Below are 24,842 nucleotides of genomic sequence, written 5' to 3'. Positions count from 1 at the left end.
GAAAAAGTTTTTCAGTCGGAGAGTTGTGAATCTGTGGAATTCTCTGCCTCAGAAGGCAGTGGAGGCCAATTCTCTGAATGTATTCAAGAGAGAGCTGGATAGAGCTCTTAAGGATAGCGGAGTCAGGGGTTACGGGGAGAAGGCAGGAACGGGGTACTGATTGAGAATGATCAGCCATGATCACATTGAATGGTGGTGCTGGCTCGAAGGGCCGAATGGCCTCCTCCTGCACCTATTGTCTGTTGTCTATTGATAGGCAAGGTTTGAAGGGGTACAGGCCACAGCCTGCCGGTCTTTATACTTTAGACTTTAGAGATGCAGCGCTGAAACAGACCCATCAGCCGCACTAGCACTATTACCCCCACGCAAGGGACAATTTACCAAAGCCAATTAATCTATAACCCTGCACTAATGTACTAATAAGCATCTCCAGTTCCCTATTACTACTAACTATCCCTGACGCCACTTTCAGGGAACCAGGTACCTACATTTACAGGAAAAGACTGCAGATGCTGGTTTAAATCGAAGGTAGACTCAAAATGCTGGAGTAACTCAGCGGGGTCTGGCAACATCTCTGGAGAGAAGGAACGGGTGACGTTTCGGGTCGAGACCTGGAGAAGGGTCTCGACCCGAAACGTCACCCATTCCTTCTCTCCCGAGATGCTGCCTGACGCGCTGAGTTACTCCAGCATTTTGTGTCTACCTGCATTTCTACATCCCTCTGCTCTCCAACACTCCCCAGGGCCCTGCCGTTCGCTGTGAAGGTAACAGGAAAGGACAATAATGCTGACAATGCTAATCAGAGAGAGTAATATCAAAGTTGGGTTTTTTAAACTTGTGACTTTGCAGTGAAAACTGTCAGCGATTAGATTCCTGCAGTCAGATACTCTGCTGAATACTTGCCATCCCTGAAATATTAATCTGTCTTTTGCTTTCCAACGTTTAATGATATGAAGTGGAGCGAATAAACCCTCCTCCTTCAGTTACATAGAAACATAGACAATAGGCGCGGGAGGAGGCCATTTGGCCCTTCGAGCCAGCACCGCCATTCATTGTGATCATGGCTGATCATCCACAATCAGTAACCCGTGCCTGCCTTCTCCCCATATCCCTTGATTCCACTAGCCCCTAGAGCTCTGTCTAGTTTGGAGATACAGCATAGAAAAGGGCCCTTCGGCCCACCGATCACACGCCGACCAGCGATCACCCATTCACAATAGTTTTGCTAAGTTTTTATTTTAGAGACGCAGCGCGGAAACAGGCCCTTCGGCCCACCGAGTCTGCGCCGACCAGCGATCCCCGCACACTAACACCATCCTACACACACTAGGGACGATTTCAATTATATCAATGCAATTAACCTACAAACCCGCACGTCTTTGGAGTGTGGGAGGAAAACGGATCACACGGAGAAAACCCTCGCAGGTCACGGGGAGAACGTGCAAACTCCGTACAGACAGCACCCGTAGTCGGGATGGAACCCGGGTCTCTGGCGCTGTGAGGCAGCAACTCTACCGCTGCGCCACCGTGCCGCCCTTTCCAGTCCGAGTACCCTAATTCTAGGACATTTTTCTCAGATACCAGAGGGCACAGCTTTAAGGCCTCAGAAGGCAGTGGAGGCCAATTCTCTGAATGCATTCAAGAGAGAGCTGGATAGAGCTCTTAAGGATAGCGGAGTCAGGGGGTATGGGGAGAAGGCAGGAACGGGGTACTGATTGAGAATGATCAGCCATGATCACATTGAATGGCGGTTCTGGCTCGAAGGGCCGAATGGCCTCCTCCTGCACCTATTGTCTATTGTCTATTGTCTTTAAGGCGAGAGGGGCTAAGAGATGTTTGCATCAAGTTTTTTACACAAAGGGTGGTGCCTGCCCGGAGCGAGCTGCCAGGGGTGGTGATTAGCTTGGTTTAGTTTACAGATATAGCATGTTTCCCTGCCGTATCTTTAAACTAATCAGTTTTAATTCCAGAACATGTGATTTCCCAAAAGGAGCAAGAAAACACAGTGATCAGTTGAGCTGAAATTGTGTGCTACACGGTGGCGCAGCGGTAGAGTTGCTGCCTCACAGCGCCGGACACCCGGGTTCCATCCTGACCACAGGTGCTGTCGGTGTGGAGTTTGCACGCTCCCCCCCTGTGACCTGCGTGGGATTAGACAATAGACAATAGGTGCAGGAGGAGGCCATTCGGCCCTTCGAGCCAGCACCGCCATTCAATGTGATCATGGCTGATCATTCTCAATCAGTACCCCGTTCCTGCCTTCTCCCCATACCCCCTGACTCCGCTATCCTTAAGAGCTCTATCTAGCTCTCTCTTGAATGCATCCAGAGAATTGGCCCCCACTGCCTTCCGAGGCAGAGAATTCCACAGATTCACAACTCTCTGACTGAAAAAGAGAGTTGGGGGAGTCCAGAACCAGGGGCCACAGTTTAAGAATAAGGGGTAGGCCATTTAGAACTGAGATGAGGAAAAACTTTTTCAGTCAGAGAGCTCTTGTCTATTGTCTATTGTCTACAGTGTCCGGGCCTACAGTGTCCGGGCCTACATGTGTCCGGGCCTACAGCGTCTGGGCCTACAGCGTCCGGGCCTACAGTGTCCGGGCCTACAGTGTCCGGGCCTACAGTGTCCGGGCCTACAGTGTCCGGGCCTACATCGCCGTCATAGCCTAATACGGGACAAGGGCGGTCCCGTACGGGACAAATCTATTTAGCCGAAAATACGGGATGTCCCGGCTAATACGGGACAGTTGGCAAACCTACGTGCAGGGCGGGTTTTTTCCGACCCATTCCTTCTATCCTGAGAAGCTGCCTGTCCCGCTGAGTCCAACCTTTTGTGCCTATCTTTGGTACAAACCAGTTCCTTCCCACACAACCCGTCGCCATTCCACACTCTATGTGTTTGCTCGGTGGCGGCATAATTACAAGCTCAGTGCCGAGAGAGTTAAAAGCTCATGTTTCAGTATTGCTTCCCGCACAAATCTTTCCCCGAGGAAATATGGAAGGCAAATAAAGGAAGAGGCTCCCAAACAATCCACTCATTCATCTTTGTTAGTATATGCAGAGCGAGCGTACTTCTGTAGCAGAGGCAGCAGGTCATAAAACAGAGAGAGATTGGCACCCACAGAACTCATCAGCTGGAAATACACTTCCACCGCCTCCTTGGAAAACATCAATCAGAGGCAAGGAGCTCATTTTTAGTCGCTGAGAAGGAGCTGATTTTCTCTGTGGTCTTCATCAACCTCAAGTGAGTGACGGATGGCTGTAGGATTACTTTCCCTCCCCCCCTCTTCGCGATTCGTAATCTGTCATCATTCCATGCCCTTACCCACCCACCGCTCGATGCCACTGGTGACTTGAAAGCACAGATACACCTCACCCCCTCCACATAATACACAACTAAACATAAACTACGACACACACCGATCAGCCAAAACATTATGACCACTGACAGGCGAAGTGAATCACGTTGATTATCTTGTTGCAACGGCACCTGTCAAGATATATTAGGCAGCAAGTGAACAGTGAGCCCTTGAAGTTGATGTGTTGGATGCAGGAGAAATAGACAATAGACAATAGGTGCAGGAGTAGGCCATTCGGCCCTTCGAGCCAGCACCGCCATTCAATGTGATCATGGCTGATCATTCTCAATCAGTACCCCGTTCCTGCCTTCTCCCCATACCCCCTGACTCCGCTATCCTTAAGAGCTCTATCTAGCTCTCTCTTGAATGTATTCAGTGAATTGGCCTCCACTGCCCTCTGAGGCAGAGAATTCCACAGATTCACAACTCTCTGACTAAAAAAGTTTTTCCTCATCTCTGTTCTAAATGGCCTACCCCTTATTCTTAAACTGTGGCCCCTGGTTCTGGACTCCCCCAACATTGGGAACATGTTTCCTGCCTCTAACGTGTCCAACCCCTTAATAATCTTATACGTTTCGATAAGATCTCCTCTCATCCTTCTAAATTCCAGTGTATACAAGCCTAGTCGCTCCAGTCTTTCAACATATGATAGTCCCGCCATTCCGGGAATTAACCTAGTAAACCTACGCTGCACGCCCTCAATAGCAAGAATATCCTTCCTCAAATTTGGAAACCAAAACTGCACGCAGTACTCCAGGTGTGGTCTCACTAGGGCCCTGTACAACTGCAGAAGTAAAGCGGGCAGGAGTAAAGACCTGAGCGACTTTGACAAGGGACAAATTGTTCTGGCCAGACGACTGGGTCAGAGCATCTCTGAAACGGCAAGGCTTGTGGGGTGCTCCCGGTCAGCAGTGGTGAGTACCTACCGACAGTGCTCTCCAAACAGAACAGATCTCCAAGATCATTCTGTTTAGTTTGTTTAGATTATTGTCACATGTACCGAGGTGCAGTGAAAATCTTTTTGTTGCTTGCTATCCAGTCAGGTTAAAGACTATACGTTTTTACAATTGAGCCGTCCACAGTGTACAAGGCCCTCCATAATGTTTGGGACAAAGACCCATCATTTATTTATTTGCCTCTGTACTCCACAATTTGAGATTTGTAATAGAAAAAAAATCACTTGTGGTTAAAGCGCACATTGTCAGATTTTAATAAAGGCCATTTTTATACATTTTGGTTTCGCCATGTAGAAATTACAGCAGTGTTTATACATAGTCCCTCATTGGGTATGATATCATTATAGTTCCGTTGATTATTGAGGCGGTTATGGTGACGCAGCGGCAGATTTGTTGCCTGACCTCCCAACTTCTATACTCAATACTCTGTCTGATGGAAGGCCAATGTGTCGAAAGCCTTTTTGACCACCTGTCAACGTGGGTTGTTTTTAAATGTGCTATACAAATAAAATTGACTTGACTTGACTTGACTTATCTACCTGCGACTCCACCTTCAAGGAACCATGCACCTGCACTCCAAGATCCCTCTGCTCTACAACACTCCCCAGAGGCCCACCATTCAATGTGTGAGTCCTGCCCAAAGATAATAGAGCAGAGCAAAATAGACCACTCGACCCTAAAAACCGTAGCAGGTCACGGCGCCATTTTAGTGGGCAGAAACTTGCAGAAACATTTAAAAAGAAAAATAACAAAAATCTGTGAATTGATAGATGAGATATTTTCTGCATTTTAATGGTATCATTACACATACTGTTCCCCCACAACACTGATTACACTGCGAGAGGCAGAGCGAACAGCGGGTTTTGCCTACCAAAATGGCGGACGTTACACTCCTTTGCGTACTACACCAGTATTCTGTGGAATTCTTTGCCTCAGAAGGCGGTGGAGGCCAATTCTCTGAGTGCTTTCAAGAGAGAGCTAGATGGAGCTCTTAAGGATAGCGGAGTCAGGGAGTATGGGGAGAAGGTAGGAACGGGGTACTGGTTGAGAATGATCAGCCATGATCACATTGAATGGTGGTACTGGCTCGAAGGGCCGAATGGCCTACTCCTGCACCTATTGTCTATTGTCTAGTATAGGCGATTTCAACGGAGTGGTCCATCTTGCTCCTCTAGTATCTTTGGTCCTGCCCATGTTAGACTTCCCAAAATGCAACACCTCACTCTTCTCTGCATTAAACTCCATCAACCATTCCTCCGCCCACCTGGCCAATCGATCCAGATCCTGCTGCGATCGTTCACAACCATCTTCACTCTGTGCAAAACCACTCACCTTTGTATCATCAGCAAACTTGCCAATCTTTCCCTGTATGTTCTCATGCAAATCATTGATGTAGATGACAAACACTAACGGGCCCAGCACCGAGCCCTGAGGCCCACCACTAGTCACAGGCCTCCAGTCCGAGAAGCAACCTTCCACCATCACCCTCTGCTTCCTTCCATGGAGCCAATTTGCTGTCCATTCAGCTATCTCTCCTTGGATCCCATGCGATCTAACCTTCCAAAGCAGCCTACCATGTGGAACCTTGTTGAATATCTTCCTGTTGTCCACTTTCCCAAGGCAGTGTGAAGTGTATTTAGTTTACAGATACAGTGCGGAAACAGGCCCTTCGGCCCACCGAGTCCGCGCCGACCAGCGATCCCCGCACACTAGTTCTGTCCTACACACTGGGTACATTTACAGAAGCCAATTAACCTAAAAACCTCCACGACTTTGGAGTGTGGGAGGAAACCGGAACACCCGGAGAAAACCCACGCGGTTACAAGGAGAACATTGAACATTTGGGCGGTCACGGTGGCGCAGCGGTAGAGTTGCCGTCTTACAGCGAACGCAGCGCCGGAGACCCGGGTTCCATCCCGACTACGGATGCTGTCCATACGGAGTTTGTACGTTCTCCCCGTGACCTGCGTGGGTTTTCTCCGAGATCTTCGGTTTCCTCCCACACTCCAAAGACGTGCAGGTTTGTAGGTTAATTGGCTCGGTAAATGTAAACAAAATTGTCCCTAGTGGGTGTAGGATAGTGCGGGGATCGCTGGGCGGCGCGGACCCGGTGGGGCCGATGGGCCTGTTTCCGCGCTGTGTTTGTAAACTAAACTAAACTAAACTAATCCCACCGTTCAGAAAAGTCGTGCCCTTGATCACAGAAGAACTTCAGAGGCGATAGAGGTATTCCTTGATCAGAAACCATCCTTTGTGTTTGGCTGCTGTGGATAGCTCTCAGTCTGATGCAACGTAAAAAGTAAATAATTGATAAACCTTGTTCCACGTGGAACTTCAAAGAAATAGTGAAGCTCAAACTAGGGTGGGCATGCTGAGAGACGGCAGAGAAACCAGGGTCTTGCCAGCGGGTGTGTGGAACACCCACACAATGTTATACAACCACACTGCGGTTCCAAGCCCGACTTTACACCGATCGGCCAAAACATTACGACCAGTGACAGGCGAAGTGAATAACATTGATTATCTTGTTACAAGGGGTGGGATATATTAGGCAGCAAGTGAACAGTCAGTTCTTGAAGTCGATGTGTTGGATGCAGGAGAAATGGGCAGGAGTAAAGACCTGAGCCACTTTGACAAGGGCCAAATTGTTATGGCCAGACGACTGGGTCAGAGCATCTCTGAAACGGCAAGGCTTGTGTGGTGCTCCCGGTCAGCAGTGGTGAGTACCGACCGACAGTGGTCTGAGGAGGGACAAACCACAAACCGGCGACAGACAGGGTGTTGGGCGCCCAAGGCTCATCGATGCGCGAGGGCAACGAAGGCTATCCCGTCTGGTCCGAACCGACAGAAGGTCGACTGTGGCACAAGTCACGGAAAATGTTAATGGTGGTCACGGGAGGAATGTGTCACAATACACAGTGCATCGCACCCTGCTGTGTATGGGGCTGCACACGGAGGACCAACAGCATATTAGGCAGGTGGGCATAATGTTTTGGCTGATCGGTGTATTGTGAATGTCAGATCCTGGGTGCAGTCGGAATTTATATTTTGTCGCTGCCTGCTCCACACTTCACAAGCGATAATGTTTCAAAAAGTCCCCGATCAGCAAGCACAATATAGTCATAGAGTGATACAGCGTGGAAACAGGCCCTTCAGCCCAACTTGCCCACACCGGCCAACATGTCCCAGCCACACTAGTCCCACTGCCTGCATTTGGCCCATATCCCTCCAAACCTGTCCTTTCCACGTCCCTGTCTAAATGTTTCTTAAACATGGCGATAGTCCCTGCCTCAACTACCTTCTTTCATTTGGGTCAGGCAGCATCTGTGGAGAACATGGATAGGTGACGTTTCACAGAGTGCTGGAGTAACTCAGCGGGTCAGGCAGCATCTGTGGAGAACATGGATAGGTGACGTTTCACAGAGTGCTGGAGTAACTCAGCGGGTCAGGCAGCATCTGTGGAGAACATGGATAGGTGATGTTTCACAGAATGCTGGAGTAACTCAGCGGGTCAGGTACATCTCTGGAGAGAAGGAATGGGTAATGTTTCGGGTCGAGACCCTTCTTCAGATCTGCTGTGTCCACGCTGGATGACTCTATGACTCCAGTCTAATTTCTAAACTTAGGAAAAGTGTACACTGAGGTAATGTGGACTCAGTTACAGCGACACAGGACTGACTTAAACCCGCGTTCACCTAATGTTGACAGTGGTATTAATTGCTACACTTCATGAGAGGAATAGATCGGGTAGATGCCCAGAGTAAGGGAATCATGGACCAGAGGACATAGGTTTAAGGTGAAGGGGAAAAGATTTAATAGGGATCCGAGGGATAACTTTTTCACACAAAAGGTGGTAGCTGTACGGAACGAGCTGCCAGAGGAGGTAGTTGAGGCTGGGACTATCCCATCAAGGGATATGGGGAGAAGGCAGGCACGGGTTACTGATTGTGGATGACCAGCCATGATCACAATGAATGGCGGTGCTGGCTCGAAGAGGGGTCTCGACCCGAAACGTCACCTATCCATGTTCTCCAGAGATGCTGCCTGACCCGCTGAGTTACTCCAGCACCTATTTTCTATGTTTCTATGTGTCTAACTATGACCCGGTGCTAAAGGGGTGGGTTCAGAGTTTGAAATGGTGAACAAACCCAAGCGATCTCTTTGCTAAAGTGCACATGTTAGTGACATGTTTAACACCCAGCACCATTACATGTGGGCAGCAATGATTAACGATAATTGCACAGGCTGGCGGCGGGGAGCTCAATTAATGTGCAGTACATTTATCATTCCCCGCGTCACCGTTTACAGGCAATGGATCGGGAAGTCAAGATTGCCTCCCCTACGGGCAAGCTGTTCATCTGCCTCTCATTAGCGAAACACTGTTAACCTACTTTCCGAGGTATTGGATTTGTATCTGCGGTGTCAGATTACTGCTCCGCTCAATTTGAAAGGAAACGTTTGCCTGCTTCTCCAACGGGAAACTGCCCCACTCGATTTAAACGGATGCTCGGAACCCAAGAGCAACCCAGGGACTTACGCTCGCCTGCACAGGAGTGGGAGAACTACATGTGATTGAGTTACTAACGGCCAACCCAGAGCATGTGTAGGAAGGAACTACACTGAGGACAGATGCAATGTGCTGGAGTAACTCAGCGGGTCAGGCAGCATCTCTGGAGAACATGGATAGGTGACGTTTCACAGAGTGCTGGAGTAACTCAGCGGGTCAGGCGGCATCTCTGGAGAACATGGATAGGTGACGTTTCACAGAGTGCTGGAGTAACTCAGCGGGTCAGGCGGCATCTCTGGAGAGTAGGAATTGGTTGACTTTTGGGTCGAGACCCCCCTTTAGACTTCTCTCAGTCTGAATCAGGGTCTCGACTCGAAACGTCAGCCGTTCCTTCTCTCCAGAGATGCTGCCTGTCCCGCTGAGTTACTCCAGCATCTTGTGTCTATCTGAGGTGTACATTTGGTTTAGTTTAGCGATACAGCACGGAATCTGCCCTTCAGCCCAGCTAATCTGCGCCGACCAGAAATCACCACACACACAAGGAACCATTTGCAATTTTACCGCAGCAAATTAGCATACAAACCTGAAGATGGACACAACATGCTGGAGTAACTCAACGGTGGCGCAGCGGTAGAGTTGCTGCATTACAGCGAATGCAGCGCCGGAGACTCAGGTTCGAACCTGACCACAGGCGCTGTCTGTACTGAGTTTGTACGTTCTCCCCGTGACCTGCGTGGGTTTTCTCCGAGATCTCCGGTTTCTTCCCACACTCCAAAGACGTGCAGGTTTGTAGGTTAATTGGCTGGGCAAATGTAAAAATTGTCCCTAGTGTGTGTAGGATAGTGTTAGTGTGCGGGGATCGCTGGTCGGCGCGGACCCGGTGGGCCGAAGGGCCTGTTTCCGCGCTGTATCTCTAAATCTAAAAAAAATCTAAATCTAAAATCTAAGAAACAGGCAGCATCACTGGAGCGAAGGAATGGATGGGATTTCGACTCGAAACGTTAGTTTCAAGATGGGTCTCGACCCAAAACGTCACCCATTCCTTCTATCCAGCATTTGTTTTGTCTAACTTCAGCGTAAACCAGCATCTGCAGTTCCTTCCCACACATTTAGACTACAAACCTACACGTCTTCGGAGTGTGGGTGGAAACCGGTGCTCCTGGAGAAAACCCACGCAGGTCACGGGGAGAACGTACAAACTCCGTACAGACAGCACCCACATGTAGGGTTGCCAACTATCTCACTCACAAATAAGGGACAAGGTCACGTCACCGCCCCGCGCCCCACATGACCTCACCCAGCCAGCGGCCACGTGCTCCCGCTCCACCAATGGCAGCCGCCCGTGCCGGGAAGCGACCTCCGTTAGACAACGCCGGGGCCAGAAGTTAGACACAGATTTTAACCAGCATCTGCAGTTTTTTTCCTAGTACAGTGTCCGGGCCTAGTGTCGAGGCCTGCTGTGTCCGGGCCTGCAGTGTCCTGGCCTAATACGGGACAAAGAGGTCCTTCTGCGGTTGTTAGGAGCAAAGAGGTCCTTCTGCAGTTGTACAGGGCCCTAGTGAGACCGCACCTGGAGTACTGTGTGCAGTTTTGGTCTCCAAATTTGAGGAAGGATATTCTTGCTATTGAGGGCGTGCAGCGTAGGTTTACTAGGTTAATTCCCGGAATGGCGGGGCTGTCATATGTTGAAAGACTGGAGCGACTAGGCTTGTATACACTGGAATTTAGAAGGATGAGAGGAGATCTTATCGAAACGTATAAGATTATTAAGGGGTTGGACACGTTAGAGGCAGGAAACATGTTCCCAATGTTGGGGGAGTCCAGAACAAGGGGCCACAGTTTAAGAATAAGGGGTAGGCCATTTAGAACTGAGATGAGGAAAAACCTTTTCAATCAGAGAGTTGTGAATCTGTGGAATTCTCTGCCTCAGAAGGCAGTGGAGGCCAATTCTCTGAATGCATTCAAGAGAGAGCTGGATAGAGCTCTTAAGGATTGCGGAGTCAGGGGGTATGGAGAGAAGGCAGGAACGGGGTACTGATTGAGAATGATCAGCCATGATCACATTGAATGGCGGTGCTGGCTCGAAGGGCCGAATGGCCTCCTCCTGCGGGACAAGGGCGGTCCCGTTTGGGACAAACCAATTTAGCCCAAAATACAGGATGTCCCGGCTAATACGGGACAGTTGGCAACCCTAGAACCCGGGTCCCTGGCGCTGTGAGGCAGCAACTCTACCGCTGCGCCACCGTGCCGCTCCTAACGGCCCAGTTGCCTGATAACCACAGGGGAAGAAACTGTCTCTGAATCTGCGCACAATACTCCGCACAACAATAATAATGGGTATTTTTAACAGTGTTGTTGCCTCAGATCTATTTCCTGCTTTTTAATCATTATTGGCCTCTGACTGCGACATTTTTCTGCACTTTGGGCTTTGCAGTGCATTAAATTTCATTTGCCGCGTTTTCAAAGTAACTCGAATCCTCCTGTTTCTCCGCGCTTCCCTTCAAAGTGCCCAGCGCTGTGTATCAATCCGGTTAATCACTTCGCCAGCGCACTGTGTTTAATGAAAATCTCCCGGCATGGAGCTAACGTCTGATTGATGTGGCACAGCATTTGAAGATTTGTTTCCCCCTCATTCCATTTTTGAAGGCTTCATCCAGCACGTCTCTCTCTCTCTCTCTCTCTCTCTCTCTCTCTCTCTCTCTCTCTCTCTCTCTCTCTCTCTCTCTCTCTCTCTCTCGCACATTGTCCATTCCCAGCGCGCCGCGCAGATTTGAAGACGTATTGATTGCTTAAAGACGAAGACTGGAACTGCAATGCTATATATAGATTAACACCACCTTGGAGCCAATTTACTGCAGCCTCTGTGCCTGGCTTTTTCACAAGGCCATCACAGAAAGTTGGAGTAATCTCCACACTAAAGGAATGTTAAGGATGTCATGAATAATACAATTTGTCTCACTGCTCGTGGCACTAATATCCCTTTATTTCCTAACCTCCTGCAACAGGGAACGCAAAAATAAATTGGCTGGTAAGGAGGAAAGAGTGGGTTCTTGTTGTAGGGGAGCCATATCAAGGGATATCACGCGACACAAAATGCTGGAGTAACTCAGCGGGACAGGCAGCATCTCTGGGGAGAAGGAATGGGTGACGTTTCATAGAAACATAGAAAATAGGTGCAGGAGTAGGCCATTTGGCCCTTCAAGCCTGCACCGCCATTCAATATGATCATGGCTGATCATCCAACTCAGTATCCCGTACCTGCCTTCTCTCCATACCCCCTGATCCCTTTAGCCACAAGGGCCACATCTAACTCCCTCTTAAATATAGCCAATGAACTGGCCTCAACTACCTTCTGTGGCAGAGAATTCCACAGATTCACCACTCTCTGTGTGAAAAAAAACTTTCTCATCTCGGTCCTAAAAGACTTCCCCCTTATCCTTAAACTGTGACCCCTTGTTCTGGACTTCCCCATCATCGGGAACAATCTTCCTGCATCTAGCCTGTCCAACCCCTTAAGAATTTTGTGAGTTTCTATAAGATCCCCCCTCAATCTTCTAAATTCCGTTGCGGACATTTCACCGTCCGGCGCAGCCTGGAACATGGCAACGACAACAGCCTGACCGTAGGAGAAGACGGCAGGGGAAGAGAAAAAGACATTCTGGCCTTCTATCACAGTGAGGAGGGGACTGGAGGAGACTCACTGTGATGGATGTTTCTTTTTGGGGGGTTTTGTGTTGGTTGGGGTTGTGTAATTTGCTTATTTTATTGCTCTTATTGTTGGACTGTGGGTGACGAAATTTCGTCCAAAAAACTTGTTTTTTGGATGACAAATAAAGATATCTTGAATCTTGAATCTTGAATCTTGAATCTTGAGTCTATCCAGTCTTTCTTCATATGAAAGTCCTGCCATCCCAGGGATCAATCTGGTGAACCTTCTCTGTACTCCCTCTATGGCAAGAATGTATTTCCTCAGATTAGGAGACCAAAACTGTACGCAATACTCCAGGTGTGGTCTCACCAATGCCCTGTACAACTGCAGCAGAACCTCCCTGCTCCTATACTCAAATCCCCTCGCTATGAATGCCAACATACCATTCGCTTTCTTCACTGCCTGCTGCACCTGCATGCCTACTTTCAATGACTGGTGCACCATGACACCCATGACGTTGCATCTCCCCTTCTCCTAATCGGCCACCATTCAGATAATAGTCTGCTTTCCTGTTCCTGCCACCAAAGTGGATAACCTCACATTTATCAACATTATACTGCATCTGCCATGCATTTGCCCACTCATCTAACCTATCCAAGTCACGTTGCAGCCTCCTAGCATCCTCCTCACAGCTAACACTGCCCCCCAGCTTCGTGTCATCCGCAAACTTGGAGATGTTGCATTCAATTCCCTCGTCCAAATCATTAATATATATTGTAAATAGCTGGGGTCCCAGCACTGAGCCTTGCGAGATATCAAGCGACTCAAAATGCTGGAGTAACTCAGCGGGTCAGGCAGCATCTCAGGGGAGAAGGAATGGGTGACGTTTCGGGTCGAGACCCTTCTTCAGACTGAAGATTTGGAAGTTGCACTAAACTGAATGCCTGAGAGATTGTGTTGAGATCTCACCACTGTTTTAATTCAGGAACAGGAGCTTGTGAAAACTGGGGTGGGTGATTTGGCCCATTATAGAGTCATACAGCATGGAAACAAGCCCTTTGGCTCAACTTGTCCAGGCCAACGTGCCCCATCTAGGCTAGTCCCAGTTGCCCGCATTTGGCCCATCTATATGCTATAACTCTCGTTTGTTTGTTTGTTTGTTTGTTTGTTCCTGAACTACAGCCAAAACGGTACACGATAGCGCGACAAGGGCGGCACGGTAGCGCAGCGATAGAGTTGCTGCTTTACAGCGAATGCAGCGCCGGAGACTCAGGTTCGATCCTGACTACGGGTGCTGCACTGTACGGAGTTTGTACGTTCTCCCCGTGACCTGCGTGGGTTTTCTCCGAGATCCTCGGTTTCCTCCCACACTCCAAAGACGTACAGGTATGTAGGTTAATTGGCTGGGTAAATGTAAAAATTGTCCCTAGTGGGTGTAGGATAGTGTTAATGTGCGGGGATCACTGGGCGGCACGGACTTGGAGGGCCGAAAAGGCCTGTTTCCGGCTGTATATGATATGATTCTATATGATATGAATGTTAGGCCCATCTTACTCACCGTCGTCCCTTTGGTGCTAATGGAAGAAGTTTCATTGAAACCGGTGTTATATTTTTAAAGTTATTCACATTTTAAAGTTTAAATCTATCTCCTAGGGATGGAGGGGGGGAGGGAGGTGGAAGGATGGAGGGGGGGAGGGAGGGAGGTGGAAGGATGGAGGGAGGGAGGGGGAAGTAGGGAGGATAAGGAGGATTGAGGGGGATGGAGTGGTGGGGGGTAGGGAATGGGGGGAGGGGAGGAGGGAGGGGAGAGGGGAGGGGGAGAGGGGAGGGGGGAAGGAGAGGGTCTAGTATCCTTCTAAACCTTTCCTATCCACGCAACTTTAAAACGTTGCGATAGTCCCTGCCTCAACTACCTCCTCTGGCAGCTCGTTCCATACACCCACCACCCTTCTGAGTGAAAAGGTTACCCCCTCAGATTCATATTAAATCTTCCTCCTCTCACCTAAACGTATGTCCTCTGCATCTTGATTTCCCCTACGCTGGGTACAAGACTCTGTGCATTCACCCTGTCTGCTCCCCTCATGATCTCGCACACCTCGAGAAGATCAACCATCATTTTCCTGTATTCTAATCAATGCAGGGCGGCACGGTGGCGCAGCGGTAGAGTTGCTGCCTCACGGCGCCAGAGACCCGGGTTCCATCCCGACTACGGGCGCTGTCTGTACGGAGTTTGTACGTTCTCCCCGTGACCTGCGTGGGTTTTCTCCGGGTGCTCCGGTTTCCTCCCACACTCCACAGACGTGCAGGTTTGTAGGTTAACAGGCTTGGGTAAAATTGTAAATTGTTCCTCGTGTGTGTAGGATAGTGTTAGAGTACAGGGATCGCTGGTCGCTGGGGAGAAGGCAGGCACGGGTTACTGATTGTGGATGATCAGCCATGATCACAGTGAATGGCGGTGCTGGCACGAAGGGCCGAGTGGCCTCCTCCTGCACCTATTGTCTGTAAATGGTGTTCCCCTGCTGTGCTGTTCTAAGTTCTCTGTTTTATCTCTTCGTAACTTATAATATTCTAACATGGCCACCCAGGTACGATGCAGGAAGGATGTTTAGTTTAGTTTAGAGATACAGCGCGGAAACAGCCCCTTCGGCCCACCGGGTCCGCGCCGCCCAGCGATCCCCGCACACTAACACTATCCTACACCCACGAGGGCCAATTTTTACATTTACACCAAGCCAATTAACCTACAAACCCGCACGTCTTTGGAGTGTGGGAGGAAACCGAAGATCTCGGAGAAAACCCACGCAGGTCACGGGGAGAACGTACAAACTCCGTACAGACGGCGCCCGTAGTCGGGATGGAACCCGGGTCCCTGGCGCTGTGAGGCAACAACTCTACCGCTGCGCCACCGTGACCGCCCCACTTGGAAGAGTTTTCTCAAACGAAGGCGAACGTATTCAAAGGCAGTGAAATATGTCAATTAACCTTCCCGATCAAGATAAGGTGTTAATAATGCAATGGAAATGTTGAGTGTTCACTAAAAACGGTCAATCTCTTCAGAGTTTTCCTGAACTCAATCCCACGAAAAATGATCTCAATCACTCTAATGCAAAGGAATTAGACTTCTGTTATTACCTTCCTTTTCCCCGCTTCAGTGCTGTCGATTTTATAATTCCCGTGCTGCCTGCTCTGTGGACTGGTTTCTCCAGCACAAACAGACCCAGATGGGGCAGGTTGTTTGAAGTAAGGCACTTGACTGCAACATTAATTTAGAAGCCGCTAACACACAAATACAATCTGCACTCAAATCCAATCCAAGTATGTCAACAGCCCCTGAATCCCAATAATTAACGTGGGATTCTGAAATAGCTGGGTGAGTATGTTCTCTCTAGAGGAAAGAAGTGCAGATGCTGGTTTAAATTGAAGGTAGACACAAAATGCTGGAGTAACTCAGCGGGTCAGGCAGCGTCTCTGGAGAACATGGATAGGTGACGTTTCACAGAGTGCTGGAGTAACTCAGCGGGTCAGGCAGCATCTCGGGAGAGAAGGAATGGGTGACGTTTTGGGTCGAGACCCTTCTACAGACTAGACCCTTCTTCAGTCTAGACATTTGTCCTGCCCCCTCCCCTGAAGAGAGAGCTAGATAGAGCTCTTAAGGATAGCGGAGTCAGGGGGTATGGGGAGAAGGCAGGAACGGGGTACTGATTGAGAATGATCAGCCATGATCACATTGAATGGCGGTGCTGGCTCGAAGGGCCGAATGGCCTCCTCCTGCACCTATTGTCTATTGACCCGAAACGTCACCCATTCCTTCTCTCCCGAGATGCTGCCTGTCCCGCTGAGTTACTCCAGCATTTTGTGTCTACCTTTGAGTATATTCTTTCCTCGTTTTAGTTAGAATTATCGTACCCTGAAGGTGTCTGTATGAGATCGTCATTGCATAGAGTGATAGAGTCACACAGCGTGGGTGCAGGCCCTTCGGCCCAACTTGCCCACACTGACCAACATGCCCCTTCTACACTAGTCCCACCTGCCCACGTTTAGTTTAAAGATACAGCGCGGAAACAGGCCCGATCAGCCCACCGGGTCCGCGCCGACCAGCGATCCCCACACACTAACACTATCCTACACCCACTAGGGTCAATTTTTACATTTTACAGAGCTAATTAACCTACAAACCTGCATGTCTTTGGAGTGTGGAAGGAAACCGAAGATCTCGGAGTAAACCCACGCAGGTCACGGGGAGAACGTACAAACTCCGTACAGACAGCGCCCGTAGTCGGGATGGAACCCGGGTCCCTGGTGCTGCATTCGCTGTAAGGCAGCAACTCTACCGCTGCGCCACCGTGACCGCCCAATATCCCTTAAAACCTGTCCTATCCATGAACCTGTCTGATTGCTTATTGGCGATCACGGTGGCGCAGCGGTAGAGTTGCTGCCTTACAGCGAATGCAGCACCAGGGACCCGAGTTCCATCACGACTACGGGCGCCGTCTGTCAAGAACCAGGGGCCACAGTTTAAGAATAAGGGGTCGGCCATTTAGAAATGAGATGAGGAAAAACTTTTTCAGTCAGAGAGTTGTAAATCTGTGGAATGCTCTACCTCAGAAGGCAGTGGAGGCCAATTCTCTGAATGCATTCAAGAGAGAGCTAGATAGAGCTCTTAAGGATAGCGGAGTCAGGGGGTATGGGGAGAAGGCAGGAACGGGGTACTGATTGAGAATGATCAGCCATGATCACATTGAATGGCGGTGCTGGCTCGAAGGGCCGAATGGCCTCCTCCTGCACCTATTGTCATTGTCTATTACAGCGAATGCAGCACTAGGGACCCGGGTTCCATCCCGACTACGGGTGCTGTCTATACGGACAGTGCCTAGGTTTTCTCCGATATCTTCGGTTTCCTCCAAAACTCCCCAGTCGCACAGGTTTGTAGGTTAATTGGCTTGGTATAGTTGTGAATTGTCCCTAGTGTGTGTAGGATATTTAGCGTGCGGGGATCGATGGTCGGTGGGCTGAAGGTTCCTGTTTCTGCGCTGTAGCTCTGAATTACACTAAACGTTGCGATAGTCCCTGCCTCAACTACCTCCTCCTGCAGCTGGCTCCATACACCCACCACCCATTGTGTAAAAAGGTTACCCCTCAGATTCCTATTAAATCTTTTATCCTTCACTGTAAATCTATGCCCTCTGTTTCTCGATTCCCTACTCTGGACAAGAGACTCCATGCAGACTCAGTGCATGTTATCCAAATGGTCTGATCCCGATTTAGACAACAGACAATAGACAATAGGTGCAGGAGGAGGCCAATCGGCCCTACGAGCCAGCACCGCCATTCACTGTGATCATGGCTGATCATCCACAATCAGTACCCCGTTCCTGCCTTCTCCCCATACCCCCTGACTCCGCTATCTTTAAGAGCTCTATCCAGCTCTCTCTTGAAAGCATCCCGAGCTTTGGCCTCCATTGTCTTCTGAGGCAGAGAATTCCACAGATTCACAACTCTCTGGGTGAAAAAGTTTTTCCTCATCTCCGATCTAAATGGCCTACCCCTTATTCTAAAACTGTGGCCCCTGGTTCTGGACTCCCCCAACATCGGGAACATGTTTCCTGCCGCTAACGTGTCCAACCCCTTAATAATCTTATATGTTTCAATAAGATCCCCTCTCATCCTTCTAAATTCCAGCGTATACAAGCCTAGTCGCTCCAGTCTTCCATCATATGACATTCCGGGAATTAACCTTGTGAACCAAGCTGCACGCCCTCAATAGCAAGGACGTCCATCCTCAAATTTGGAAAACTGCACACAGTACTCCAGGTGCGGTCTCACTAGGGCCCTGTACAACTGCAGAAGGACCTCTTTGCTCCTATACTCAACTCCTCTTGTTATGAAGGCCAACATTCCATTGGCTTTCTTCACTGCCTGCTGTACCTGCATGCTTCCTTTCAGTGACTGATGCACTAGGACACCCAGATCTCGTTGTACGCCCCCTTTTCCTAACTTGACACCATTCAGATAATAATCTGCCTTCCTATTCTTACCACCAAAGTGGATTACCTCACACTTATACACATTAAACTGCATCTGCCATGCATCCGTCCACTCACACAACCTGTCCAGGTCACCCTGCAACCTCATAGTATCCTCCTCACAGTTCACACTACCACAACCAGAGATTTGTATAGTGTTGTGCACACCAGGAAATATCAAGGCGTTTCCCAGTCAATATCCCACTTAAGTGCAGTTACTGTTGTAATTTAGAAAACATTTAGCTTGGAATTTCGGGTGATTGAATTTGAGTTAGGCCCAGATCAATGAGAAGGAGGTGCCACCAGAGCAACTACCAATCAGTCACCATGACAGCACCAGAAGATTGATGGCAAGTGGTGAGTGATCATGAAAACCCTTGAGAATATTCCCGGACGATTCCTCTGCTGGTCAAACACATTTATCTGTGTGTTTTAACTTTAGTTTAGTTTAGTTTCGAGATACAGCGTGGAAACAGGCCCTTTCGGCCCACCGGGTCCGCGCCGACCAGCGATCCCCGCACACTAACACTATCCTACACCCACTAGGGACAATTTTTACATTTATAACCAAGCCAATTAACCTACAAACCTGCACGTCTTTGGAGTGTGGGAGGAAACCGAAGATTTAGATATTTTTTTTAGATTTTAGATTTAGAGATACAGAGCGGAAACAGGCCCTTCGGCCCACCGGGTCCGCACCGCCCAGCGATCCCCGCACATTAACACTATCCTACACACACTAGGCACAATTCTTTTTTTACATTTGCCCAGCCAATTAACCTACATACCTGTACGTCTTTGGAGTGTGGGAGGAAACCGAAGATCTCGGAGAAAACCCACGCGGGTCACGGGGAGAACGTACAAACTCCGTAAAGACAGCGCCCGTAGTCGGGATCGAACCCAGGTCTCTGGCGCTGTGAGGCAGCAACTCTACCGCTGCGCCACTGTTGTGACCGCCCTAATCTTGCCTCAGTCCATTTGTCCAGAATCCATAGAGACGGTGTAAATTTCCAAAAGAGTCACAGAGTGATAGAGTGTGGATACGGCCCTTCACCCAGACCGACCAACATGCCCCATCTACACTAGTCCCACCTGCCTGCAATTAGTCCCTATCCCTTCAAACCTGTCCCATCCATGTACCTGTCTGTTTCTTAAATGCTGCAATAGCACCTGCCTCAACTACCTCCTCCAGCATCTCATTCCATGCACCCACCACACTTTGCATCAAACATTTACCCCTCAGAATCCTATTAAATCTTCCCCCTCCCCCTCACATTAAACCCATGCCCTCTAGTTCTCGATTCCCCTACTCTGAGCAAGAGACTCTGTGCGTCTTTCCGATATATTCCTCTCATGAATCAAATTCACCAGATGGCTTGTTATCCATGGGTATAAAATCCAACTACACCTCACACTGCCTCGGCAAGGCCAGCAGCATAATCAAGGACCAGTCTCACCCCGGCCCATCGGGCAAGAGGTACAGAAGTGTGAAAACGCACACCTCCAGATTCAGGGACAGTTTCTTCCCGGCTGTTATCAGGCAACTGAACCATCCTACCACAACCAGAGAGCAGTGTAGGGAAATAACACAGCGGGTCAGGCAGCATCTCAGGAGAGAAGGAATGGGTGACGTTTCGGGTCTAGACCCTTCTTCAGACCAGAGAGCAGTGCTGAACTACTATCTACCTCATTGGTGACCCTCGGACTATCTTTAATCGGACTTTGCTGGACTCTATCTTGCACTAAATGTTATTCCCTTTATCATGTGTCTGTAAACTTGATTGTAGAAACTGTCCCTGAATCTACTTGTCCTATCTACACTAGGCCCACCTGTCTGCATTTGATCCATATACATCGATCAGCCAAAACATTATGACCACTGACAGGCGAAGTGAACAACATTGATGATCTTGTTACAATGGCACCTGTCAAGGGGTGGGATATATTAGGCAGCAAGTGAACAGTCAGTTCTTGAAGTTGACGTGTTGGATGCAGGAGAAATGGGCAGGAGTAAAGACCTGAGCGACTTTGACAAGGGCCAAATTGTTAAGGCCAGACGACTGGGTCAGAGCATCTGTGAAACGGCAAGGCTTGTGGGGTGCTCCCGGTCAGCAGTGGTGAGTACCTACCGACAGTGGTCCGAGGAGGGACAAACCACAAACCGGCGACAGGCAGGGTGTTGGGCGCCCAAGGCTCATCGATGCGCGAGGGCAACGAAGGCTATCCCGTCTGGTCCGAACCGACAGAAGGTCGACTGTGGCACAAGTCACAGAAAATGTCAATGGTGGTCACGGGAGGAATGTGTCACAATACACAGTGCATCGCACCCTGCTGCCTATTAGGCAGGTGGGCATAATGTTTTGGTTCATCAGGTCATAATGTTTTGGCTGATCGGTGCAGATCTAAAGCCATCCAATCCATGTACCTGTCCAAATATGTCCTTAAATATTAAGATAGTACCCGTACTTCTTGCCTGATGGGAGAGGGGAGAAGAGGGAGTGACCGGGGTGAGACTGGTCCTTGACTATGCTGCTGGCCTTGCCGAGGCAGCGAGAGGTATCAGCAGTTCCTCGTTTCTACATTCTCAAGCTTTCTTCCCATGTCCCTTGATCACTCTAGCCCTGAGAATAAAATCTAATTCCTCCTCGAATATATTTAATGATTTGTTTTCAAATGATTTCCTGCTTTTGCAATCTCCTGTTCCTAAATTAAAACAGTGGTGATCTCGGCACATTCCCTCAGGCATTCAGCTTAGCTCATCTTCCAACTCTTGACGTGAAGCCTATAACTACCCACTTTGTCCTCCCTAACAGCCAATTTACTTTACACAGGTTCACCACCCAATCTGAAGTGGTTTACCCCTTTGCACTTCAAGTGTGACCCTTGTCTTGAACTCCTTCACCATGGTACACACTGATGGCACAGTGTTAAGGGGCCTGCCCCACTTAGGCGGTTTTTTAGGCGACTGCCGGCGACTGCAATAGTCGTAGCAGGTCACCGAAAAACCGGCGACTGGACCCCCCTCCCCACGACAACGTCTACGACAAGTTACGATTTTTCAAAACTCTTTAGATTCTGGAGTAGTTCCTGAGGACTGGAGGGTAGCTAATGTAACCCCACTTTTCAAAAAGGGAGTGAGTGAGAAAACGGGGAATTATAGACCAGTTAGCCTAACATCGGTAGTGGGGAAAATGCTAGAATCAGTTATTAAAGATGTGATAGCATCACATTTGGAAAGTGGTGAAATCATCGGACAAAGTCAGCATGGATTTACGAAAGGCAAATCATGTCTGACGAATCTTATAGAATTTTTCGAGGATGTAACTAGTAGAGTGGATAAGGGAGAACCAGTGGATGTGTTATATCTGGACTTCCAGAAGGCTTTCGACAAGGTCCCACATAAGAGATTAGTATGCAAACGTAAAGCACACGGTATTGTGGGTTCAGTATTGATGTGGATAGAGAACTGGCTGGCAGACAGGAAGCAAAGAGTATGAATACTCAGAATGGCAGGCAGTGACTAGTGGGGTACCGCAAGGCTCAGTGCTGGGACCCCAGCTATTTACAATATATATTAATGATTTGGACGAGGGAATTGAATGCAACATCTCCAAGTTTGCGGATGACACGAAGCTGGGGGGCAGTGTTAGCTGTGAGGAGGATGCTAGGAGGCTGCAAGGTGACTTGGATAGGTTAGGTGAGTGGGCAAATGCATGGCAGATGCAGTATAATGTGGATAAATGTGAGGTTATCCACTTTGGTGGCAAGAACAGGAAAGCAGACTATTATCTGAATGGTGGCCGATTAGGAGAAGGGGAGATGCAACGAGACCTGGGTGTCGTGGTACACCAGTCATTGAAAGTAGGCATGCAGGTGCAGCAGGCAGTGAAGAAAGCGAATGGTATGTTGGCATTCATAGCGAGGGGATTTGAGTTTAGGAGCAGGGAGGTTCTGCAGCAGTTGTACAGGGTATTGGTGAGACCACACCTGGAGTATTGCGTACAGTTTTAGTCTCCTAATCTGAGGAAAAACATTCTTGCCATAGAGGGAGTACAGAGAAGGTTCGCCAGGTTGATTCCTGGGATAGCAGGACTTTCATATGAAGAAAGACTGGATAGACTCGGCTTGTACTCGCTGGAATTTAGAAGATTGAGGGGGGATCTTATAGAAACTTACAAAATTCTTAAGGGGTTGGACAGGCTAGATGCAGGAAGATTGTTCCCGATGTTGGGGAAGTCCAGAACAAGGGGTCACAGTTTAAGGATAAGGGGGAAGTCTTTTAGGACCGAGATGAGAAAACATTTCTTCACACAGAGAGTGGTGAGTCTGTGGAATTCTCTGCCACAGAAGGTAGTTGAGGCCAGTTCATTGGCTATATTTAAGAGGGAGTTAGATGTGGCCATTGTGGCTAAAGGGATCAGGGGGGTATGGAGAGAAGGCAGGTACGGGATACTGAGTTGGATGATCAGCCATGATCATATTGAATGGCGGTGCGTACAGGCTCGAAGGGCCGAATGGCCTATTTCTGCACCTATTTTCTATGTTTCTACAACAACCCACCGCCTAGTCGAGGTGAAGCCACGGCAAGCTACCGACAACCGGCGACCCAATCGTCACGACTTAGGACGTCCACCTACGACCGCACCTACAACAACCCACGCACACACAGGCGGCAACCCACGACAACCGAAGTCGACCCACGTCCAGGGGATCGCTTGCACTGAACGTTATTCATCACGTATCTGTACACTGTGGACGGCTCGATTGTAATCATGTATTGTCTTTCCACTGACTGGTTAGCACGCAACAAAAGCTTTTCACTGTACCTCGGTACACGTGACAATAAACTAGCATCCTTTTGCTCTGGTATTTTATTTCATCCATGTTCTCCATGTTTAAAGTATAATGTTTTAATCTTAATGTTTTAGAAACATAGAAAATAGGTGCAGGAGTAGGCCATTCGGCCCTTTGAGCCTGCACTGCCATTCAATATGATCATGGCTGATCATCCAGCTCAGTAACCTGTACCTGCCTTCTCTCCATACCCCCTGATCCCTTTAGCCACAAGGGCCACATCTAACTCCCTCCTAAATATAGCCAATGAACTGGCCTCAAATTTATGCTTTATGCTTTATTCTTAATTGTTTACCGTATGTCGTGTTGTTGCGTGCGAGCGGAGCACCAAGGCACATTCCTTGTGTGTGCACATACTTGGCCAATAAACGTATTCAATTCAAACTGAGACTGAACTGAAACTAAGTTCTCCCTGCTGCACCAGGTGCTCCAGTCCTTACTCCATCCATGTCCTTACCTCCCGCAAAGATAGACTCAAAATGTTGGAGTAACTCAGCGGGTCAGGCAGCATCCCTGGAGAGAAGGAATGGGTGACGTTTCGGGTCGAGACCCTTCTGAAGCCTACACCATACAATGGGTGTAGTCTTCCGAAGGGTCTCGACCCCAAACGTCGCTTTGAGTGACTTTGAGCCCCACCAAGGGGCGTGGACTTACCATCGGATCCTGCGATCCCTTGCCTGGGATCGACGCTCCAACCGCGGCCTGCGGATTTCAACATCGAGGAGCTCGCCGTCTCGGGTAGAGACCGATGTCGGGAAGCTCTAAGCCGCAGAAGGTTTCGACCAGCCCCGACCCGGGGTCCGATCGGCCGGCGTGGGGGAACTGAGATTCCCCCCATGATGCGGGAGTTTGATCGCCCCGACGCGGAGGGCCGGACCGCGCCGGCTACGGGAGCCGAGATCGCCCCGACAACGGAAGGCTCGAGGCCCCCGACAACGGAAGGCTCGAGGCCCCCGACAACGGAAGGCTCGAGGCCCCCGACAACGGAAGGCTCGAGGCCCCCGACAACGGAAGGCTCGAGGCCCCCGACAACGGAATGCTCGAGGCCCCCGACAACGGAAGGCTCGAGGCCCCCGACAACGGAAGGCTCGAGGCCCCCGACAACGGAAGGCTCGAGGCCCCCGACAACGGAATGCTCGAGGCCCCCGACAACGGAAGGCTCGAGGCCCCCGACAACGGAAGGCTCGAGGCCCCCGACAACGGAAGGCTCGAGGCCCCCGACAACGGAAGGCTCGAGGCCCCCGACAACGGAAGGCTCGAGACCCCCGACAATGGAAGGCTCGAGGCCCCCCACAACGGAAGGCTCGAGGCCCCGACAATGGAAGGCTCGAAAGCAAAGAAGGGAAGAGATTGAACTTTTCTTCGCCTTCCATCACAGTGAGGAATGTGGAGGAGTCACTGTGGCGGATGTTCATGTTAAAATGTATTTTGTGTGTCCTGTTGCTTGTTATTGGTATGACTGTACAGCAAATCCGTACAGTTGGGGGAGTCCAGA

The 24,842-nt window shown here is 49.5% G+C and overlaps 1 protein-coding gene across 4 annotated transcripts in view; it reads right to left on the bottom strand.

Moving 5' to 3' along the window:
* Positions 1 to 24,842, bottom strand: part of LOC144592184 (teneurin-3-like) — a 2,027,615-nt gene that overhangs the window by 109,186 nt on the left and 1,893,587 nt on the right. The window lies entirely within an intron of this gene.

The sequence above is a fragment of the Rhinoraja longicauda genome, chromosome 3 (assembly GCF_053455715.1).
Source record: "Rhinoraja longicauda isolate Sanriku21f chromosome 3, sRhiLon1.1, whole genome shotgun sequence".
Taxonomy (NCBI): Eukaryota; Metazoa; Chordata; class Chondrichthyes; order Rajiformes; family Arhynchobatidae; genus Rhinoraja; species Rhinoraja longicauda.
This window is presented reverse-complemented; position numbering and strand designations above follow the sequence as displayed.